The following is a 23,294-nucleotide window of genomic DNA, read 5'->3' as shown; positions in this document are numbered from 1 at the left end:
TAAGTGACAAAACCCAATATTGGTGAGGACAAAAAAAAAAAAAAAAAAGGGAGCCCCTTAATACTCATGGAGAAGAGTGTAAATTGGCTTGGCAATATCTACCAAAAACCTTAAAGTCATCCATGCCCTTTGACCCAGATATTCTACTCCTAAGGAATTTATCAGAGACATGTACAACATTTTTTATATAAGAATGTTTGTCATAGGTTAATTATAATAATGAAAAATCAGTGCTGACCTAAGGGTCCAATAGTTAGGACTAGTTAAATAATCATGGCCCATTTAGATGATGGAATACTCTGTGGCCAATAAAACAATTTGTGAAGAAATGATTAATAACATAGATCAATGTTAATGATCATTTGTTAAAAGGCTCAGAAGTGTATACACCCCTGCTCCAAATATTTAAAGGAAAATATATGTGCAGAGGGAAGGAGCATATTAGCTTGGCAATAAATAAATGCAATTATTTCACATCACAGATACAGCTTGAAGGAAGCTAAAGTGTAGCCCCCAAATATTTGTGAGTTGGGTACTAACTCTCATGGTATTAGCTTATTTTAAGTCAAAGTGCATAGAAATTTATTGTTATATATTTATCTCTATTTTGAAAACCTTAAAATCTGTAAATACTGTTTTGAACATCTTATCAGCTGCGAATGTTTTGTTAATGAACAATCCTGCCTGCAAGAAAAGCCACAGAGGAGCTTCCCAGGGGTTTTGCGACTGTTTAGATCTGGCTGGAACATGGGTTTCATCAGGCTCCCAATCACCTGTGAGCAGTGTGTGACTGACCGTCTTTTCATGGATGAAGAAGTCGACGGCAGACAGTGAAATAACTTGTCCCAGCTCCTCTCCCAGGCAGAGGCCGACCTAGAAAGAGTCTAGTTCTCTTTCATTGCCTCATACCCTCTCCAGAAGGGCAGGCGGCCAGTCTCATTATAGGACACACACCATCATTTGGTATCTTAATAGAAATCATGTGACCCGTGAGAATTCTTTAAAATTTTAATTTAAATTTAGCATGTTTTCTCAGATATTTCCAGTGAATCGTTTTAATAAATTTGAAAATTGAGCTACTTTTATTTATTTATTTTTTGACAGCTTGTTGCACTTTAACGTGTAATACTCGAGGTACAAGAAAATTGCATCTAACATTGTTATAAATAAAAGAAATCAGATCAGTCATCAAGGGCTCCAGAGTGAACAGCAGCTTCATAATCTCCATGCTTATCATCTTTGCCTTCTGGGTGTAATTTAATAAGATCAATTCGAAGAATGGTAATTGCAGCTTCAGTTGCAAATTTCAAACTCTTAACTTTGTCTATGGTTGGTTCATACACCCCTGCTTGTTTGTTGTCTCAGGGTTTACCGTTGACCAAGTCAAGACCAATCCATTTTAGATTTTTGCGTTCTGAGTCTCATTATGAAAAGCTCTTAATTTTGCAACCAGATCTGTGGAGTCTTGGGCAGCATTAACTGCCAGAGTATTAGGAATAACAAGAAGAGATCTTGCAAACTCGGCAATAGCAAGCTGTTCCCGGGAGCCCATGCTGGTTGCGTAGTTTTCAAGGTATACGGAAAGGGCTGCTTCTATAACACCCCTACCCGGAACCAGAGATTTTGACTCCAAAACTCTCACCACACAAAGAGCATCAGGTAAAGAGCGCTCCATCTCGCCACACATGAAATCATTTGCCCCACGTAAGATGACTGACGCAGAGGTATGAGCCTTAGTGTTTTTAATCAAGATCAGTTCATCATCACAAATTCTCTCCTGTACCAACATTGAAGCTTCAAAAGTTTCTTCACCTTCCAAATGAAAATTGAGCTACTTTTAAAAGAGAGGTCTGAGATTCCTCATTGATCCCGACGTCTCTTCTGCACGAATTATTATGGCAAGACGACGAGGTGTTTGTCATTCACCCAGTGAAGGTCCCTAAAGCTTAAGTCCTTTTCCCACCAGGAGAGGAGCTCAGGAGGCACTGGGAAAAGGTGGGCCCAGTGGGCATCTCAGCATTTGAGTACATTTGGACAATATATACCCCACCCCGGTCCCCCAGGTTCAGAGAATGTGCTACTCCCATCACTACACTTGAAAAATCCTGCTGCTGGGACAAAAGCAGAGACTCTGGTGTTAGAAGGGTCTGGGTTTAAACCCTGGTCTCTGTCATTTACCTGGGGCAAATGTCTTTTTAAAAAATATTTATTTATTTATTATTTTTGGCTGCGTCAGGTCTTTGTTGAGGCATGTGGGATCTTTCGCTGCGGCACGGGCTCTTTGTTGCGGCGTGCGGGCTTCTCTCTAGTTGTGGCATGCGGGTTTTTCTCTCTCTAGTTGTGGTGCACGGGCTCCAGAGCGCATGGGCTCTGTAGTTTGCAGCACGGGCTCTCTAGTTGTGGTGCGTGGGCTTAGTTGCCATGCGGCATGTGGGATCTTAGATCCCCCACCAGGGATCGAACCTACGTCCCCTGCATTGGAAGGCGGATTCTTTACCACTGGACCACCAGGAACGTCTCTTTTGGGCAAATGTCTTAATCTCTTGTGACCTCAGTTTCTTCATCTCCAAAATGGAAACAACCACGATGCCCACTTCACTGAATTTGGAGGGATGACCTGGGATAAATCCAAAGTGCCCAGCACGATGCCAGGCACATGATGCCAGCCCGTGAGCTCCGTAGAGGACGGTCCTTGCCTCTTTCCTTCCCTCTTTCCCTCTTGTTCCCTTGCTGGTCATCCCTTCATACTTATAACACACTCAGCCCCCAAATACCTACAGATCAGAACCTTGTCTTTGTTCTCATCAACCATCTAACAATATTCAACCATACTTCATTGGGACTTCTGTGGCGGTCCAATGGTTAAGACTCCGCGCTTCCACTGCAGGGGGCACGGGTTCCATCCCTGGTCGGGGAACTAAGATGCCGCATGGTCAAAAAGAAAACAAAAACAAACACATACTTCATCAAGTTCTGCTTTCTTAGTTGTATTCTTCAAGGATCTTTATTTCAGCTTTTCACTCTGACTTGGTATTTGACTTTTCTAATCATCAGTAATCATTAAGAATTGCACATTCTTTGCAGTAAGTATTTTCTCAACAGCATAATTAAATAGTCAACCATCTATCCAGTCAATAAACAAAGTTGCTCATGAAGGATTAGGGTGACTTGCCAGATACCGCATACTAAATGGGACATTCTGACCCTTTCTAAGCATCTGTCCAGGAAATACGATTGTAATTTAGCACACGACTGTTTCTGCTTTCTCCTGCAGACTGTTGTTATTCTATCAGATCAAATTTCTCCCTGTTTTGGAAATCATATATAATTTGGGGATTTTACAGAGTGGGGTTGAGATTGTGTCAGAGAGAGTTTATGAAATTAGATATTTTATTTGATGAAGAAGGATTTTGTTATCTGAACATTCTACTGAGAAATGGAGAAGCAAGAATTGCAAGGGCAAACTGTAATTTTACCTTTCGATATTACTCAAAAGCTCACAAAGCACTGGCATTCTAAAATGTAGAAAGATGTATTTTAAATGAATTATGAAGATTATTTTAGTTCACTGCATATTTAAACTATAAACAATTATGATATGCTTTTGGTCCAAATTTGCAACTTCAAACATTTGTTCCCCTATGTGTCTATGTTTGGCTCAATTGGTCTAAACACAGCAAAACTTAGATTTTCAGCTATTGAAAATTTTCCTCTGGAATAGTAGCAATTTTTATACATTAGGAATAAAAGCATCATTATTAAATATGGGAAAGATGAGTCTGAGGCTGAAATGAAAATGGAATAAATGGAAGTTTTTAATAAGGGAAAACTGACTACACTGAAATGTTTCTTCCTTTAAGAACTCAGAAATGAAGCTGTCCTCGGAGAGTCGAATTAATGCACCTCTAACACAGTGGGTGTGATTAGGAATCGGTGGCAGACATTGTTGGTTGCTCCCCGGCATTCATTTGCCCACCTGCTCTTCCCACATGAACCCTGATTTTTCCCATAGCCTCTCTCCTCTGCATTGCTTGTGCTCAGTGCATGGGCCTCACCTCTAGCTCCAGGGGGTGGGACATGATGGGTCTAAGCCATTCCTTGTAGGTTTGTTCCCCCTGCCAATGATTGGTATGGGCATGGGCATGTGACAAAATTTTGGCCAATGAGACAGCAGGAGAAATCTGCAGGCGCTTCTGGGAAAGATTTTATCACTTATAAGGAGTGTTGACTGAAAAAAAAATGCACAACCTAAAAGTTGAGAATTATGTTTTATTTGGCAGACTTTCTGAGGACTTCAAGCCCGGGAGAAAGCTTCTCAGACAGGATATATAGGAGTTTTGTGACAAAGCAGGTAGTCGGAACATCAAAAGATTACTGTTAATTAAAGAAAACCAGATATGTCAAGTTAATGAATTTAGCACTTTTCTGTCTGGGAAGATGCAAGAATCTGGGCTCATTGAAATCTTTCCTTTAGCGATCTAGGGCCAGTATCCTGTTTCTTTCCCATCCTGAGTCCCCTCAGGGCGCACCGCTGGGGGTGGCTGCAGGAGCTGAGGGCTTGGCAGTGGGCAGCCCATTGGTCTCCATCCTGAGCTTCCTCAGGGCTCACCATCCAGGATGGCTGTAGTGGCTTGATGGCTGCAACATCCTTTGTTTACTGATATGGCAGGCAACATTTTTCATTCACAGGAGAAACACAGCCCCTTTTTGGGCACTGGCTGTTGTGTTTGGATGTGATCACTGGAGAAGCAGCAGCCATTTTGTGACTATGAGGGGAGCCAGCCTGAGGTGACAAGAATGTTTCCTGGAGGAGACAGAACCAATAGATTGTGGAGAGAAGGAGCCAGAGCACTGTCCCTGTCTTGGGAACCTCTTTTCCTTTAAACCTGTTTTTATGTGAAATAATGCCATGTTCCATCAGATTTAATACACCATCCATTGAATGTCATAGCAGTATTTATTATATAGAAAGAAATAACACTGTTAAGGAAACTGAAACACAATGGGTTTCTATCACTTGTTTTATAGTTATTGAAAGAGCTCTTTTATTCTTCACTAGACATGTATTTTATTATGTTATTTTTAGCAATTATATTACAGTGGACCCTCGGTTAACACAGGTTTGCACTGCACAGGTCCACATATAGGCAGGTTTTTGTTTTTTGTTTTTGTTTTATTTTAATGACTGTATTTGGAGGTAGAGTCTTATTTATTTTATTTTATTTATTTATTTATTTTTGGCCGCGTTGGGTCTTCGTTGCTGCGCGGGCTTTCTTCTAGTTGTGGCGAGCAGGGGCTGCTCTTTGTTGTGGCGCACGGGCTTCTCTTGTTGCGGAGCACAGGCTCTAGGTGCATGCGCTTCGGTAGTTGTGGCACACGGGCTTAGTTGCTCCACGGCATGTGGGATCTTCCTGGACCAGGCCTCGAACCTGTGTCCCCTGCATTGGCAGGCGGATTCTTTCTTAACCACTGCACCACCAGGGAAGTCCTACGCAGTTTTTTTTCACTAAATACATACTACAGGACTACATGACCTGCGTTTGGTTGAATCCACGGATGTATTAGGGGAACCACTGACCAAAACTGCTTACCCTGGACAGGCAGGATAGTAACCACTGGCATGAGTTATCTTACAACAGGAGATCCTGGTAAGGAACATGGAACTAACAAGCTACCACCAACTGGAAGAATTCGGGAAAGGTCAAAAGGAGAGAGGAGACGCCAGTCCATATATCCTATCAACCTCCCAGAATCCTTCTCAATGGAATACATCTTGGCTGAGCGATGCATGAGCCACCAGGAAGGACCCTGAGTCAGAATGATTGACCACAGACAACCCAGAAACTAACCCCATCACCATAAAACCTGAGACTGCAAGCCACATGGCAGAGCGGTTCTCCTGGGTTCCCTTACCCTGCTGCTCTTCGCCCGGGTGCCCCTTTCCAATAAAGTCTCTTGTTTTGTCAGCACATGTGTTTCCTCGGACAATTCATTTGCGAGTATTAGACAAGAGCCCACTCTCAGCCGCTGGAAGGGGTCCCCCTTCCTGCAACATGCAAAACTTTCAATAGGAGGGTAGACGATGAAGTTATACAAGGATTTATAACTGCATGGAGGGTCAGTGGCTGCCCCCGCCTTGTTGTTCAAGGGTCAACTGTACTTCATTAGTTTTATAAATTATATTAACATAATATATGTATTACATTAATTTTAATATAATAAATTTACATTAGCCTTGTATATACCTAAAAATGGAAAATATAAGTAGAATAAATAGATGAAGGTATTCCTAAAACTTCCCCATATTCAACATCTGAGTCTTTAATGTTTTACTCAGAACATTATCTCTGTGGCATCGAGAGCATGGTGATAACAGCAGTGAAGTGCTGGGCTCTTAAGCTGGCTCTGCAGTGACTTAGAGCTAGCTTCCTTTTGATTTCCACTTTGGGAAAGCTGTAAACATCTCAGATTCACCCTTACTCCCTCCCATTTTCATCCTGGATTCAAACTGTGCTCTCCCACAACTTTTGGATTTTCTTCCAAACTACTGCTTTCATGCTTAGCTCCAGTTTCTGGCTACTATGAATAAAGGTTCTATAAACATTTGTGTACAAGTTTTTGCCCTCTTTTACCCTTTAAGTTGTTAACCATCTTCTATTAGTTAACAATCCTTAATAATAAATTGCCTCTGGTAAAATAAGTATGGTTTCTCTCTCCTCAATGGACTTTGCTTGAGATACCTGGCATGGTATCTCATTTTTTCATTTATTTTGCAGGGTACTTGGTGAGAGCTTTTAATCTGGGAATACTTCACGTCTAGGACATTTTCTTGTATACTTTTTTCTGGAATTTCTTTTTTCCAGGTATTGGACATCCTGGTCTAGTTCTTTTATTATGTTTTTTTCCCTATTGCCCATCACTTACTTTTGATTCTTTTTTTCTAGGAGATATTCTCAATTTTATCCTCCAACCCTTCTATGCAGTTTTTCATCTTTTCCTATATATTTTTATTTTCTAAAAGCTCTTTTTAGTTTTCTGAGTGTTTCTTTTTTATTGCTTACTGTCCTTGTTTCATGGATACAATAACTTTCTTATCCTTCTGAGGATATTACTGATGAGTATTTTGTTCTGCCTTTGTTCATTGTCTTTGTTTTTTCCCAAGTTACATTTCCTGTATGTTGTTGTTATTGTTAATTTGTTTTGGCTTTCCTCAAAAGCCTGATAACTCATCACCGTTCATGTGTATTCAGGAGTAGGGTGCTAGGAAGCTGACTGGAAGATCTGGGCATTTGAGCAGGGCTTGTCCAGAGGAGGACCTCACCGTAGGGTGATCTGCTGAAGCTCTTTGGTTGGAGGCTCCTGACTATTAACATCTTGAGATCTCTTTTCAGCCTGGTGAAGAATCTTCCAGCTTTCTTCCTGAAGGGTATAAACCTGGCTGCCCACAGCTTTCTGTGAGCCACTGGCAAGTCAGAGTGAGTCTCCCAGTTCAGTATGTGGATTTTCACTTAATCCCTTGCCATATTCAGCCCTGAGTTCCTCTGTCCCCAGTGGCCTGGGGTCCTGAGTCCATTGTATCCCTAGTTTACCCCTCCAGAGACCAAACTTCCGGTCTTCTCCTGGGTGGTGAGGCAAAGCTCTTGCTAGTTGTGCAAAGGAGAGTAGGGGATGAAGGTGAAGGTGGTTCTAACCACATTTTAAACAGGCTGTTGGGAATTCCCTGGTGGTCCAGTGGTTAGGACTCGGCGCTATCATTGCTGGGGCCCAGGTTCGATCCCTGGTCAGGGAAATAGGATCCCCCCCTAACACACACACATACACAAACACACACACACAAACAGGATGTCAAACATCCTTCTTGTTCGAAGGTCCTTTTCTACTCTAGCATTCAAAAAGAACCTATTTCCGCCCATTCCTGAGCCGCCCTGCTCTGAGGTTCTGGGGCACAAATCTGATTACTTCCTGACTTCCCTACCACTAGCTTAGAATTCAGCTTTTTCAGGGCTGTTAAATCAGCTACCAGTAAGTCATCTGCTTTTCAGCATGCAAAATTGTTGCCTTTGTTGCCTTTCCCATTCTCTTTGTCTTTGTGGGTTTATGCTTTAGAAAAACCCTATAATTATTGTTTTAGCGGCATTGCCAGAGGGAGGGAAGATATACAATAGTCCTAGAACTAGAAGCTGCACTTTGTGTATCCTTAAGATGTTTAAAATGCTGTCAAGAATCTGACATACTATATTTGTCATTTTAATTTAAATACATAGGCTAATGCAAATGATTAAGTTGGTAGTCAACGTTTAAACTTACGAATATCTATTAAATTTATAATGATTTTAAGATGTTTAAACGTTTAAAAGAGTTTGATCATCTACATTTTAAAGTTTCTCTACAGTTTTATAAACATGTGGTTTGATTTTGTTAGATTTGTAATTATGTCTCTTTAGATTTCAGAAGTACTTGAGAAAACCAAATATATTAAATTCATGAGATAGATTGAAATGCTTAAGAGGATTTAATCATGTTTGTCAGTGTTATTTAAATTTAAGAGAATTTAATTTATTAGATTTAAGAGTTTTGTGGCTTTAATTTATAATTTTTAAGGTAATTTGATTAAGTTTGTAAACTGTGCTGAAATGTTTAAGGGATTACAATTTGTTAAATGTATAAGCTAATTAAACATTAATCGAAGAACAATGAAAATGAGTGTTTTTAATTTTAATACAAAATTACTTGATTTACAATTGAATTTCCTAGATTTGTAAGTTGTATTTGAGGGTTTAAAGAAAAATAGGTTTTTAACTTCTAACTTTAATTGAATATTTGTGATAAACACAAATAATTGTAATAAACTTAAAATATTTCTAATAAACTACAAGTAATTACAAATAATTGTAAAATAGATTTTCTTAAATCAGATTTAAAAGATTGATATAGGAATTTGGGGACTATTGGGTGGCCAGTTAGAAAAAGAAAATTGATTTATGCCTCACATCAGGATAAATTACAAATAGATCAAAGATCTGCATGTAAAAAAAATGAGACCATACGAGTACTAGAAGGAAAAAAAAATAGTGAATCCTCTTATTATCTTTCTAACTATGTCTCAAAATCCAAAAGCCAGAAAAGAGAAGATTTATACATTTGATTATATAAATATAAAAAACTTCTGTACGGCAAAGTCTCCAAAGACCTGTATGGAAATGTTTAAAGCAGCTTTGTTCATAATACACTGTACCTCCAAATTGGAAACAACCAAAATATCCATCAACTGGTAAATAGATAAATACATCCAAATGAAAAAATATTACACAGCAATAAGTGGAACTGCTCATACATGCAAAAATATGGTTGAATCTCAAAAGCATTATGCTAAGTGAAAGAAGCCAGATATAAAAAAGAACCAGATACACTGTATGATTCCATTTAGGGCATGTTGAAAAAGGCAAAACAGAAATCAGGTCAGTGGTACCAGGGGATGGAGGTGGGAAAGGAGACTCACTGCAAACGGACATGAGAAAACTTTTGGGGTTGGTGAAAATATTTTATATCTTTATTACGGTGGTGGTTATACATTTATCAAATTTATGGAACCTAAAAAGGGTAATTTTCACTGTACTAAAAGCATAGCAAGAAGCCTGATTTTTTTAAAAAAATACAGCAAAGACAAAAGAAAAATGACAAACTGGGAAAAACATTCACAGTTAATATCACAACAAAGGGTTAATCTCCCTAAAGAGTTTGTAGAAATAGAGAAACAACCAACAAATTAATTTTAAAAGTGAGCAAAAGACAGGAAAACCAAGTTCACAGGAAAAATATTCACATGGTCCATAAACATGAAAAGATGCTCAATTTCACTCAGAATAATAAAAAGCGTATTAAAATCACACCAACGTATGTGTTTTCTGTTTCTCATCTACCCAGACTGACAAAATCCTAAAGACTGAAAACACACTGTTAGCAAGGCTGTGGAGAAACAGGAATCTGATGATTATGGTACAACAGCTAGGGAGGGAAATTTAGCATGATCTAATAATAAATGAGGTTCTCCATTGAGGTATTATTTGCAAAAGCTAAAAAGATTAGAAGCAACCTGAGTGTGGCAGCAGGAGACTGGTTGAATTAACTTTTCACACAACCATACAAAGGAGTATGTACTTGTCATTCTCTGTCCTAAAAAAGAATGAGGAAGATCTCCATGTGCTGCCGGGGAGGGACCTCCAGAACATATTCTGAGGTGAATCCCCCCGCTAGAACAGTAGGTCCAGGAGGCTGGGAGTCTTTGATCGTTTTGCTCATTGCTATTATCTCAGGATCTAGAAGAGTGTCAGTAATATAGTAGGAGCTAAAAAAAAATAATAATTGTTGAATTAATGAATTGCCTGATCGTATCATGTTGTTTTTATTTTCCCTTATGGCTTATCTTTTTCTTATCAATTCATAAAAGGTCTTTTTATCCTAAGTAGTGGTTATAATTCTTTGTTTGATAAGGGTGTCAACTGACATTGTTTATGCTGTATGCACCATTTCAGAAATGTAACGTTTTTTTCTTTTTCTTTTTTGGCTGCACCATGCGGCAAGCGGGATCTTAGTTCCCCAACCAGGGATTGAACCCGTGCCCCCTGCAATGGAAGCACGGAGTCTTAACCACTGGACCACCAGGGAAGTTCCCAACATTTTTTTCTAAACTTAAATCTTGAAATCTTTTCCCTTATGACTTTTGTGCTTCCTATGTTAAGAAGGCCTCCCACACCTGAAGGTTACTCATATATTTTCCTAAACTACATTCCTAATATTTAATATCAATATAATTCACTGCATCAATAAATCAAGGAGAAAATATCCTAGGATTAGATTAATCAAAGTCCCAAAATGCTGACAAAATTCAGTAGCCATTCCTAATATAAATCCTAAGTAAAAAAAAAAAATCCTAAGTAAAATAGTGATAGAACGAAACTACTTAAATATAAAATATATTTACACACACACACTCACATATATACAAACCCATACACCTGGTAAACACCACATTGAATGGTAAAATACTGAAGCCTTGACATATAAATCAGGAACAAGGCCACTTTTATTCAACAGTACTTCTGGTTTTCTAGCTAATACAATAAAATAAGAAAATAACTGGAAGGAAGAGAAGGTGTTTTAATAGATATGACAGCTAAAAATCTACTATTGAATAGAATTCATGAAAATTTAATAGGGAGATTGGATATATGAAATTATACATAAAATAGCTTTATTTAAAATAAATAATTTATATATAATATTTATAATATAAGCAGTTAGAAATGGATATGGGAAAAAATGTACCCCACACACAATAATTTAAAACACTAAAATACCTAAAAATAACAAACATAAAGGTTACAGAACCTAATAAAAAAGTGCTATTCAATTTTACTGATGGTCCTAATGCCAATACCTGAACAAACTGAGTGACATTTCATATTCTAAGATTGGAAATTTCAATTTCTAAAAAAAGAAACTCACCCTTTCCCAAATTAATATATAAACCTAATGCAACACCAATCAGAATTCACTTTCCTATTTTGGTAAGAGGACAAAATTTTGTAAAATTCATATGATAAAATAAATACGTGAAAATTGCTGAGAAAATCTTGGGAAGAAAGAATAATATCTTGCAATATATTAGAATGTAATATAAGGCAATTATAAATAAATAGTATGGTATTTGTATATAATAAACAAATATATTGGTAGAATAGAATAAAGTTCAGAAGTAGCGTCAGATGTAAATGGGAAACTAATGTATGGTAAAGGTATTATTTCAACTTGAGAAGAAAAGGATGAATTATTAATAAATAGTGTTGATATGATAAGGCATCTACTTAAAAGAAATAAATTTAAACTTCTACCTCCAACTACATTCAAAAATAAAATCTAGATGGACTATTATGATAAATGCAAAAAGTAATACTACAAGATTTTATGGGAAAAGTATTACTTTAAAAACAATAAATAATAATAATACCATTTTTATTTTCTAAAGTGGCACAGGAATGAGGGATAGCACCACACTAAGACTTATTATGCATGCTTTAGTACCATCCTTATTCTCTGGCTGAAATCTTGGAATCAAAATTCTAGAGGTGACTGATCAGAAGCTATTATTTTGACTTGAAAATTCACTACAGAGGCGGTAGCTATTAGATTTGCTTCCTCTCCTAGGTCATGAGATCCAGAAATGTAACTTTAAGCAGTATTCTTTATTTAAAAACATTCTATTACAATAAATCATATTGGAGGTCCTACAGAATTCACGATTACTCTCATTTTCTCCTTACCATGCATCATGACTTGGCTGTTTACACCTCAGACACAATCTCTTACTAGGCAGATTTTCTGAAAGCAAAACTTGTACAATATTTTGCATAAAGGAAAGAGAATAAATAAGAAAACTATACATACTGAACATAAATATTTTTTCCAATACATATCCAACATGAGTACTTTTGATTCAGGGGGGAAAAGAGCCATATAAGTAATGAGAGCAAAAAACACAGACATCATACCAAAGTGGATGGATGTCACTGAGTTCCTACAGGTGAAGGCACAAATGGGGCTTCAAGCGCATCAGAGCAGGTGCTTTGGACCCAGAGGAACATTCCAGGTGAGGGCTTACTAGCAGGTAGCCTTGGCGGGGCTCATAATCTCTGTTTGCCTGCTCTTGTTCATATCTTCTGGGAGGATTAACATGAACTGATATGTGTACATGTGCTTAGTAGAGTACCAGATACGTTTTAATTTTTCTTACCTATCGAATTATTACTAGAATTTGTTTACATGACAGGCCAAGAATACAGATGTAGCTCCCTAGGTTTAGAAGATGCACAGATCCGCTCTTGCAGCTCCAGTTAAAAAACTTGATGAAACCCACAATTTTCTAAGTCTGGAGATGGTGGGACCATTCCCAAGTGCAGGAAGGCAGTGTGAGTCAAGGCCACGCCAGTCACTTCTAACACACACTTTGCAGAGGCCTGACCCCAAAATACTAAGTGTGTCTGCCAGATGGGTGTGTTAGAAATCTCAAAGACATTCAGAGTACTCTACAAACAATAAGATCAAACCAAGAAAAAAAAAGCTCTGAACACAGATGCAAGTGGAGCCTTTTCTTTCTTTTTTTCTTTTTCTTTCTTTTTTTTTTTTTTTTTTGCATTAGTACAATATTATTTTTTCCAGGCATTCTGGAACAATGCCTGGAAAAAATAATACAATCTGGAACCCTCTCGCCAAAACCTTCCTGGATATGGGCAGGAAAAGTGACTAAGCAGGTAGGAAGGCCCCGGTGTCTATGGCTCCACTTCACAGGGTGAATTTAGAGATGTACCTGACCCTAAGCCTGTAAGCTGCTTCTTTATAAAATTACTATTTACAATTGGAAGGTGTCTATGGTTTTGCTTTTGGTACAAAATAGTAATCTACTGGTAAAAAACTTATTTTAAAAATCTCCCCCAGGAACTTTCCTGGTGGCGTAGGGTTTAACATCCCGCACTCCCAATTCAAGGGGCCTGGGTTCCACCTCTGGTCAGGGAACTAGATCCCACATGCATGCCGCAACTAAGGAGCTGGCAAGCCACAACTAAGGAGCCTGCTTGCTGCAACTAAGACCCGGCACAACCAAGTAAATAAATAAATAAAATATTTTTTAAAAAAAAATCACCCCCAAGTTTCTCAGGGTCTAGTTAGAAGTAGCTCTGCTCTACATGTGCCAAATTCCCTGGCAGGGAAGGAGGGGACATCAGACCCAACTGACCAAGAAGCTGACAGTTTCTCTCTTGATTAGATAAACATTTGCCATCAGAAAGACTCCGCACTTCCACTGCAGGGGCACGGGTTCAATCCCTGGTCGGGGAACTAATGTCCTGCATGCCATGCAGCCAAAAAAAAAAAAAAATGAAAAGAAAGAAATACAGTTTCTCTCTCTCTCTCTCCTTTCTCTCCAGTGGGAGCTAGTTATATTTCCTTTTGTTCCCTGGTACTGTTCTCTTCAAATGCATCCTCAGGTACAGCCCTACCATTTGGTAAGGGGTCATTTCATAGTTTTATTTCTGTGTCTTCTTTCTGTTTCTCTCCACATGTTTCCCTCTTCCCTTGGTTTTCTTTCTTCTTGTTTGTAAAATGAACACCAGCTACCAAATACTTGCATCTATGCCCTTTTCAGTGCCTATCTGCTAGTCAAAAAACAAAAAAAAACCCAATAAAACATTTTTATTTCTGGGATTTAAATATTTCCTAATTATTAAATATATCAAAATTGGATGTACTTTGTTGAAAATTCCTCAGCATCTGTTATGGATTGAACTGTGTTCTGCCCCAAATTCCTATGTTGAACTCCTAACCCCCACTGTGACTATATTTGGGGATGGGGCCTTTCAACAGGTAATTAGGGTTAAATGATGTCATAAGGGTGAGGCCCTAATCCATCAGGACTGATGTCCTCCTAAGAAGAGGAAGAAACACCAGGGATGCACATGCACACAGGAAGGGCCATGTGAGGACACAGTGGAGGGTGGCCATCTGCAAGCCAAGGAGAGAGGCCTCAGGAGAAACCAAACTTGCCAACACCTTGATCTTGGACTTCCCAGTTTCCAAAACTATGTGAAAATAAATTTCTGTTGTTAAAGCCACCCAATTTGTGGTATTTTATTATGACAGCCCCAGCAGACTAATACAGCTCCCAAAATGATAATGAGAAAATAATAACAGATCTCATCGAGTACGTACCCTGCACTACATGTAGGGTGCTGTATGCTTTATCCCATCCAGTCTTTACAACAACCCTAGGAGGTTAGTATCACTGTACATTTTACAGATGAATAAACTAAGACTCAAGGAAGTTTAGAAAAGCTTGCCCTAACTCATTCACTGCTTAGTAGAATCTGAATCCAGGTCTATCTGACCCCAAAGCCTCTAAATCTGTTCAACCTGTTACGTTATTGGAATGACCACAAGCCTCAGCTCTTCAATGTCCATAATCCCAGAGGGAAGCAGTAATACTTATAATCCTAATGGTGCTGACCCATAAATTAATATTTGCCATTGGATGGGTTTTTAACTTACATTTGATGGGGGTGTGATTGATGTGCTGAGAAGTCATGGCGTTTCATTCATTCCACATTTCACAAGGACTAGGGGCATTATATTGTTCTAGGCAAAACAGACAAACGTCTGCCCCCATGGAGATTACTTTCTACTGGGGGAGGGGGGAAGGGAGATGCAGATAAACAAAACAAGTAAATATATTTCATAGTGTATTAGAACGTGATAAATGCTATGAAGAAAAGTAAACAAGGAAAAGAAAATAGGGAGTGTTGGGTGGCAGATGGGGGTTCCATTTTAAATAGGGTGGTCAGGGCAGGTGTTATTTGAGGCCTGGAGAAGCCAGATGGTGAGACAGTGGAGCTAGTAAAATGCTTTGCTGCTCACCCAGCATGCTCCATGTAGCCCTCCCAAGCATGCAGGCAGTAAGCAAAGTTCCCTCAGCATCCTATCCTAAAGCTGAGGTGCTCACTGGAGACAAATGGTACCTGTATTTTATATTATAACCACGGGATTACATCTAATAGCCTTTCCTGCTAAACTGCAGATTATAAGGGAGAATAAGAGCAAAAAAGCTATCATGAGCACTTTATTCAAATGCTTTGATATTCACTCATGCATTTGTTTTCATGTCTGTGTGCTTTCTGTAGCCAGCTCCTTGAAAGCTCTTGTCTGGAGCATCCTGGCTGCACAGCCTGTGGTGTTCCAAGGACAATGGTGCTTCAAGGACAAAGGACGGCCCTGCCTGAAAACGTGTCAGCGTTACACCCCCTACCGGACTCTTAATCGCCCTCCCTACCATGTTGTGATAGATACTAAATTCCTGAGCCCACCTGGGCGATGGACGCCCACCTGGGCAACGGGACCTGTCCCAAATAAGGAAAGGCATCTGCCCTGTCCCACTCCCACCCTATAGAAGGAAGGTGTATGTGCCTCGACCAATCAGTAAATGAAATTTTCACCTCGGACCATTCCATTGTTTTCTGGCTATAAAAACTGATCAATAACACATGTTCGGGCTCGACTCTCCCAGACTACTAGGAAGTTGGCCCGCTGTTCTGGCAGCGACCCTCTCTCTAATAAATTCTATCTTCTTTACATTCTGCCTTGTGTCTGGAAATTCTTTTCCAACCCGCGTTCGGACCATGATACAGCCCAGTGCATCTTCCGTGGAGAAGATGCTTGCAAACACAATGAGGAATTGGCCTCTGAGTGGTCAGCATCCTGTTCCCTGACCAGTATCCTTTCTTATCATCACTCCAGCAAGTTGTCTGGAAGTACCATGTTTTGATTATACTGCCATGCATTTGCACATGCATGTCCAATGTCTAGAGCATCCCCTGCTGCCGTGTCCTCTAGAAAACCTCATTCTTCAAGATGTAGTGTGAGTCACGTTATTGTGTCATGATAGTCAGTAAAAGATCTTATTTGTCCGCCACTCACATGACTTGCTAGATTAACTTTGGCACCTTCCTCTTCTCTGTCTGAGGCTGAGTTCAAGTTTCAGAGGAGAGGTGAGTCCTCCATGCCATTATTTACAAGCCAGAGAGAGGTGAGATACCCTCCATCCCGTCTGTTCTTGGGTTATCATGGTAACTGGTAAGGGTAGCACCAGTCTCCTCCCAGTGCCCTCTTGGCAACACGTTCCCCCCCCCACCACCACTGGTGGATGCAGGAGGAGGCGTCTTCTGACTGCCTGAGTCCTGCCGGAGTCCCAGACCACACGGCTGGGGGCGCCGTGAGGTCTGTCCAGTCATTGCCTTCTCTTGCAACAAGCAGCTGGTGGGAGGCACCTAGACCTCTGAACAGACTCTCCCACTCCGCACCTGGTGGGGAGGGGGAGGGTGGAGGTCTGCTCAGCTCGGAGCCTCAATCTACCTGGGGAGTCTGCCGGGTTTTTGACCTTCACCCCCCAAAGCAGCTTGGAAGGAAATGGCCAAGGACCCTTCACGTGGACCAGCCGCATCTAAATCCTCCTTCCCTCTTCTCTGCATGTCTTCTCCCACCTACAGTCTGGGAGGTTTGCTGGGTTGTAGAATAGGGGCGCAGGCTCTCTGCACATCCTAACCAATCTATTGTCTGTGCCAAAAACTTGTCTCCCTCCCCCATCCAAAGTTTGGGCTTTTGAAATTTAAAATCTCATGCCCTTGCATTTCAAAGCCTGGTCTTGGGGAACTCCCCTAAGCCAGGAATGAAACTGATTTAAAGGAGGAAAGCACTTGTTAGAGGGAAAAGAAGATAAAATAATTCAAGGAAAAGTCCTCAATTAAACCTTAAGTTTTGTCTGGCCTGCGGTCTGGTATGATAGCGTAAATTTCCAAATATACAATTTAAAATAAAGCAATGCCTAAAAATATTTATATGAGGTACAGAAATTAAAATAATTTATAAAATGTTCTCTTGGGGAGAAAAAGCATTTTCTTGAAAAAAAGGTTAAAGGAAACATATTTTATTCAAAGAGTTCTTTTCCCAAGTTATACCCATGACCACAAATGCAAGCTTGTGAGAGTTTTCATGCCAATATTTATGAAGTTCCATTCTAGGGTTCAAGTTTAACAGCTGGCCAAAGCATCCCAGGCTCTTTCTGTTTAAGCTAAACTGGAATCGAGCAAAATCATCTGACAAGCCATACAATCTAGATCTTTCCTGGCTTCTAGCCTCTGACTTCTGACCACCAGTGGAACTCACCTTATCTCCCCACCTCCTATCTGTCCTTCATTCTCTTGCAGACTCAGCTCTTGATTTTTTATTTGGGCTGTTATTTTAACACAAGGTCTTGGTGCCATATGTCTTGTCAGCTCCCCAGTCCTAGGGCTCAGGGTGGCTCCCCGAAGCTATATGCTAAGATTCATTTTTTTAAAAATAGATTTATGAGGGCATTCAGCCTCACTTATTTATTTTATTTTATTTTTAAAATATTTATTTATTTATTTATTTGGTTGTGCCGGTCTTAGTTGCGGCAGGAGGGCTCCTTAGTTATGGCATGTGAACTCTTAGTTGCGGCATGCATGTGGAATCTAGTTCCCTGACCAGGGTTCAAACCCGGGCCCCCTGCATTGGGAGTGCGGAGTCTTCACCACCGTGCCACCAGGGAAGTCCCAAGGTTCATTTTTCCTGAGACAAAGTAACGTAAAATTTCCTCCAGTTGGCTGCCATCCATCGTGTTGCCTATTTTTCAGAGATGAGATTTTCAAACTGTTGTCTGTGCATTGTCTCAAATTCCTCATCCCATCTCTTTTCAACCTACTACACCCTAGCTCTGTAAGCAGATAGGATAGGGGGTCCCCTGAGAAAGAGAACCAGGCACGGCTTTCTCGACAGAAGAAAAGCCATTTGGGGCCTAAGCCATTTGGTAATCTAAGCCTGGCCACAATGCTTGCCCCTGAACAGGTATTAGTAATTAATGATCTTCAGGGAACAAAAGAATGCAGGAACAAAGTGTTATCAGGCAAGAGAAGTAACAACAGCAAAGATAATATATCAGTTGTAAAGACTCCCAGTTCCGTTTCAGCAGTAAAGATTAGCCGGAAGCACTCAACCACCAGATCAACTGGAACCTAAGGGACGATGATGTTGACCTTTTCTGTCCCTCATAGCTTCAGTCAGCTACAGCTTGGACTCTGTCCACCGACAGCCCAAGCCTCTTCATGAAGATGCATGTACCTTTAGCTTAAAACTTAACCAGCTCTGCTGCTTAGGAGACACTGCTTTGGAAAAGATCCCCCATGTTCTCCTTACTCATTGCAAGCAATAATAAATCCTTCCTTCTCCTGATCTCTGGCTTGGTTGTGTCTTTTGGCTCAACACCCACCAAGAGACAAACGCGGTTTTTCAGGTAACAGCTCCACAGTGCTTCATGGGCACTGCTACTTCTTAAGTCAGCAGTGATCTCTGTAGTGCCTTAACTGGGAAACATTTACTCATTCATTCAAAAAAATTTATCGAGGGAATTCCCTGCCAGTCCAGTGGTTAGGACTCCCTCTGCCCTTTCACTGCTGCGGGCCTGGTTCAGTCCCTGGTCAGGGAACTTAAGATCGCGCAAGCTGCGTGGCATGGCCAAAAAAGAAAATTAAAACAAACAAACAACAGTAACAACAAAAACAAAAAAATTTACTGTGTGTCAACCACGTGCCATGCACTTACTGTTCTAGGTGCTAGGGACACAGCAGTGTAGGAAATAATTAAAAGTCCCTATATCCATGGAGTTTACATTCTAGTAGGGGGAGAGAGACCATGTAGATTTACTTATTTATTGTTGTCCCTATTTCAGTGATATCCCAATCTCAACCCCCAAAAGCCTGGAAAAGCCTATACTTCTTCACCCCAATTTAATCAGTTGCTAAGTATCAATTCAACTCCTAAATCTCTCTCTAATCCACCCCTTCTCTGTATTCCCACTACTTGCCTTAGTTTGGCCATGACGGAAATATTTACACCACAGAAACTGGCAATTGCTACGCATCAGGGCTTTTTCCCTTGGAGAACCAGTTGTAAACCATTTACCAGCCCACTGCTGATTAAGGAACCCTAAGTATTTTCCTCTTGGACAGGTCCAAAGGTTTTCTATTCTCTACCAACCCCTCCTTCATACATCTGCTGCCAGGGTGCTCCTTCTGAAACATCAATGGGATCGTGTCAACCCTCTGCTTAAAACTCTTCCAGGGTTCCCCATCCCTTTCAAGGCATTGGCACTACAGATAAAACGCTCCTTGATCTGGCCCTGTTGATCTGTCCCAGCCTATGCCTTACCTTACGTTTTAATCTGTCTACAAATCAGTACCTGTGCTTGTCTCCCTCTCCTCCGTGCCTTTGTGTTGGCTGTTTCTTCTGCCTGGAATACTTGGCTAACTCTCAGGCATCTCACAAGACTGTTAAGGTGTACTATTTTGAACTCCCTTTTCAAGGCCAGGCTGGTTACATGCCTCGTCCGTGTTCCCTCACAGGACCCTGTGCATAAATCTGTCACAGCATGTAAGCCACTGCACCGAAACTGGTTTACCTCTTGCGGAGTGTCTGGTTAGCCTGCTTGGGACTGTGACCTTCACTCTGATCCTGGAGAAGAACAGGGCTTTCTGTAGTCCTGTCTTTGGCCCTTCCCTCGTCTTACTGGGTAGACGCTACACAGTCTTCCTGAGTGATCTCACCCATCCCTAAGACTCTTTCCTTGGCTTCCCACCATCAGTGTATTGATGATTCACCACTTATACCTCCAGCCCCCATCTTCTGGCCTAAGGAACATCTCTACCTGGATATGCCACCTCAATGTCTTCTCCTCTAGCCGCCTCTTCCTGGGTTCTTGTGTGGGGAATGGCATTACCAGGGCTCAGCACACTCCAGCCAGCAGGCCAAATATGACCACAGCTTGAGCTAAGAATGGTTTCTACATTTTTAAAAAGGAAAGAACAAAAAAACCAAAAACACAAAGTAGAATATACAGTGGAGACCATATATGGCCCACAAATCCTAAAACATTTCCTGGGATTCCCTGGTGGCGCAGTGGTTTAGAATCCTCCTGCCAATGCAGGACACACGGGTTCGAGCCCTGGTCCGGGAAGATCCCACACGCCGCAGAGCAACTAAGCCTGTGCACCACAACTACTAAGCCTGCGCTCTAGAGCCCATGAGCCACAACTACTGAGCCCACGTGCCACAACTACTGAAGCCCGTGTGCCTAGAGCCTGTGCTCCACAACAAGAGAAGCCACCGCAATGAGAAGCCTGCGCACCGCAACAAAGAGTAGCCCTCGCTTGCCGCAGCTAGAGAAAACCCGTGCACAGCAACGAAGACCCAACGCAGCCAAAAATAAATAAATAAGTTTATTTAAAAAATTAAAAATAAATAAAATAAAATATTTCCTGTATGGCACTTTACAGAAAAAGTTCGCCAACCTACAGGCATCACTGTTTGCCAAAGAACCTGGGACTCAATAATAGTATTAATCAATTAATAATAATAATTAGCAAAAATTGAGTTTACCCTGTTGAGACACTGGGTGTGCTACACATTTCACTTTATTCTCTCTCTCAACCATGGAATATGAGGAGTCCCTGCCCATGTTTCTGAGCCAGTTAGGACCCATGCCCATGCCACTGTCTACTGTACAACTTTCTCTCTTACTCCAAATCCAAACAGTAACCAGGTCTTCAAATATTTTTTATCCTCCTAAACATCTCTCAAATTTGTTGATTTATATTCTTTACAACTACATCTTCCAGTCCGTAAGATCCTAGAAAGCAAGGACAAGTATTTTTTCTTTTCTGTGTGTTCAGCACCTGCTGTTAAAGATAATTATGTGGGGCTTCCCCGGTGGCACAGTGGTTAAGAATCCGCCTGCCAATGCAGGCGGCACGGGTTCGAGCCCTGGTCCGGGAAGATCCCACATGCCGCGGAGCAACTAAGCCCATGCGCCGCAACTACTGAGCCTGTGCACCTAGAGCCCGTGCTCCGCAACAAGAGAAGCCACTGCAACAAGAAGCCCGCGCACCGCAACGAAGAGTAGACCCCGCTCACCACAACTAGAGAAAGCCCGCATGCAGCAACGAAGACCCAATGCAGCCAAAATAATAATAATAATAATAATTATGTGAATGAAGAAACTTCATTTACATACTGGGTTTTCATGTTATAGTTGAGGAAAGTGAGATTCAGGGGGTGAGTTTCATTGGGCAAGGTTGCACCGCTAACAAGATTTTTTTTTTTTTTAACAAGATTCTAATTCAGGTCTGTCTGACACCAAAGTTCACGTTACTTCAATTATACCATTTTGCCATCTTCTCCCTTTCCATTGGCTCCTTCCTCTTAACCTTCATCATGCTCAAACCTTTCCTTTCCAATAACTACAACAATCCTTTGATCATGCTTTCCCTACCTTTATAAATAAATTGCTTGGAAAAAACCAGCCATTTTCCTTGTCTTTATTTCCTCATTTTTCATTCACACACATCATGTTACAGAATCCATCTTGCAAATATGAGGATCCTGCCAACCTCCATATCTAAGGGTACACCTATCTTTATTTTGCCATACAGCTACCCCTCCATCCCCATCCGGAAGTACAGCATTCCTATGAAACCTTTCCTAAACCGGAATGGCATAAAGCAAAGAAGCGATGGCCTTGGGACACATCTTGCTAACGGATGCACAAAATAAATCGAGATCAAGCACAGATGCTCACAGACACAGTTCAAAGCTATGGCGACTTGAGGCTGAGATGCCTGTGTGGTTCCCGGGGAAGGAGCTTGACGGCACCACTCTTGCTCCTTGGGGTGTGAGCAGCCACTATAAGGGGTCACTGCAAAACAATGCTCAAAGCTATTTTTGCTTTTCACCTTTTTTTCCATAAAAGCGAAAAACTTCGGATTTCTTTCAGTTAGTGAAAGCAGGTACTAATGTCGGTCTTTCCTAAAAGTTAAGTGGAATAAAGCGAACTTTTGAAAAGCGGGGGACACCTGTACTCTGCGGCATTTGACTACTTCCCTAGTTTCCTCCTCTTCCCAGAATAAATAGTCCCAGATTTCCAAGGCTAAGCTCTCTAGGATTCCTTGCCTTGTGATGTCTCCCTGCATTTGCAGAGGATGGTCTAAAATCTCTCCTTCACATCCCAGTAGGGCCTTCTATGGCCCAAATTCCACGCAAGCGTCCCCCGTATCTACTAGAGAGTTTCATTCAGTGGACGTGTAACCCACTGAAGTATAACTATTTGTTTATCTTTTGTCACTACCACTAGTCTATAAAGCCATCTCCAAGTCTTAGTGACTTTTTTTTTTAACCTGCCAAGTGCCCATGGTGAAAGGCACAGAGTTGAAATAGGTAAGTGCTTATTGAATAAATTAAAACATTAACTTATCCAACTGGCACCCAGCCAGCAAACGGCAGAAATTAAATCAAGAAAGGTGAGAGATTTTTCCAGTAGCCTATATTGTTGAAAAATGACACTAGGTTTTCTAGGTACTAGAACACATCAAATGTGGGATATGAATACATCAAACTATACTTTGGAAGATACAAAATTTTATTTATGTAAATAATATTGATATTTTAATTTATATTTATAGAGTTGTATTAGTAAACACTTTAGATTTACTTTACATTATTTAAACATATCTTTATATGTATACTCATTATGCATTTATGTATTTATTTCTTTTAATTTAAATATCAAAAAGAATGAAGTAAAGATACCAAGCAATTAAACAGCTGAGAAAGCCTTTTTATTACGA

The 23,294-nt window shown here is 40.5% G+C and overlaps 1 protein-coding gene, 1 non-coding gene and 1 pseudogene across 2 annotated transcripts in view; 1 reads left to right on the top strand and 2 right to left on the bottom strand.

Moving 5' to 3' along the window:
* The window catches only part of FBXO36 (F-box protein 36), a 101,086-nt gene that overhangs the window by 46,360 nt on the left and 31,432 nt on the right, over positions 1 to 23,294 (bottom strand). The gene's annotated exons all lie outside the window — the stretch shown is intronic.
* On the bottom strand, positions 1,182 to 4,079 carry LOC133083305 (T-complex protein 1 subunit alpha-like; annotated as a pseudogene).
* On the top strand, positions 7,718 to 7,789 carry TRNAD-AUC (transfer RNA aspartic acid (anticodon AUC)). The gene has a single exon. It is a non-coding gene; the product is annotated as a tRNA-Asp (tRNA).

Source organism: Eubalaena glacialis, chromosome 1 (assembly GCF_028564815.1).
Source record: "Eubalaena glacialis isolate mEubGla1 chromosome 1, mEubGla1.1.hap2.+ XY, whole genome shotgun sequence".
NCBI lineage: Eukaryota > Metazoa > Chordata > Mammalia > Artiodactyla > Balaenidae > Eubalaena > Eubalaena glacialis.
Note: the sequence above shows the minus strand (reverse complement) of the source record. Positions and strands in the feature narration are given on the sequence as shown.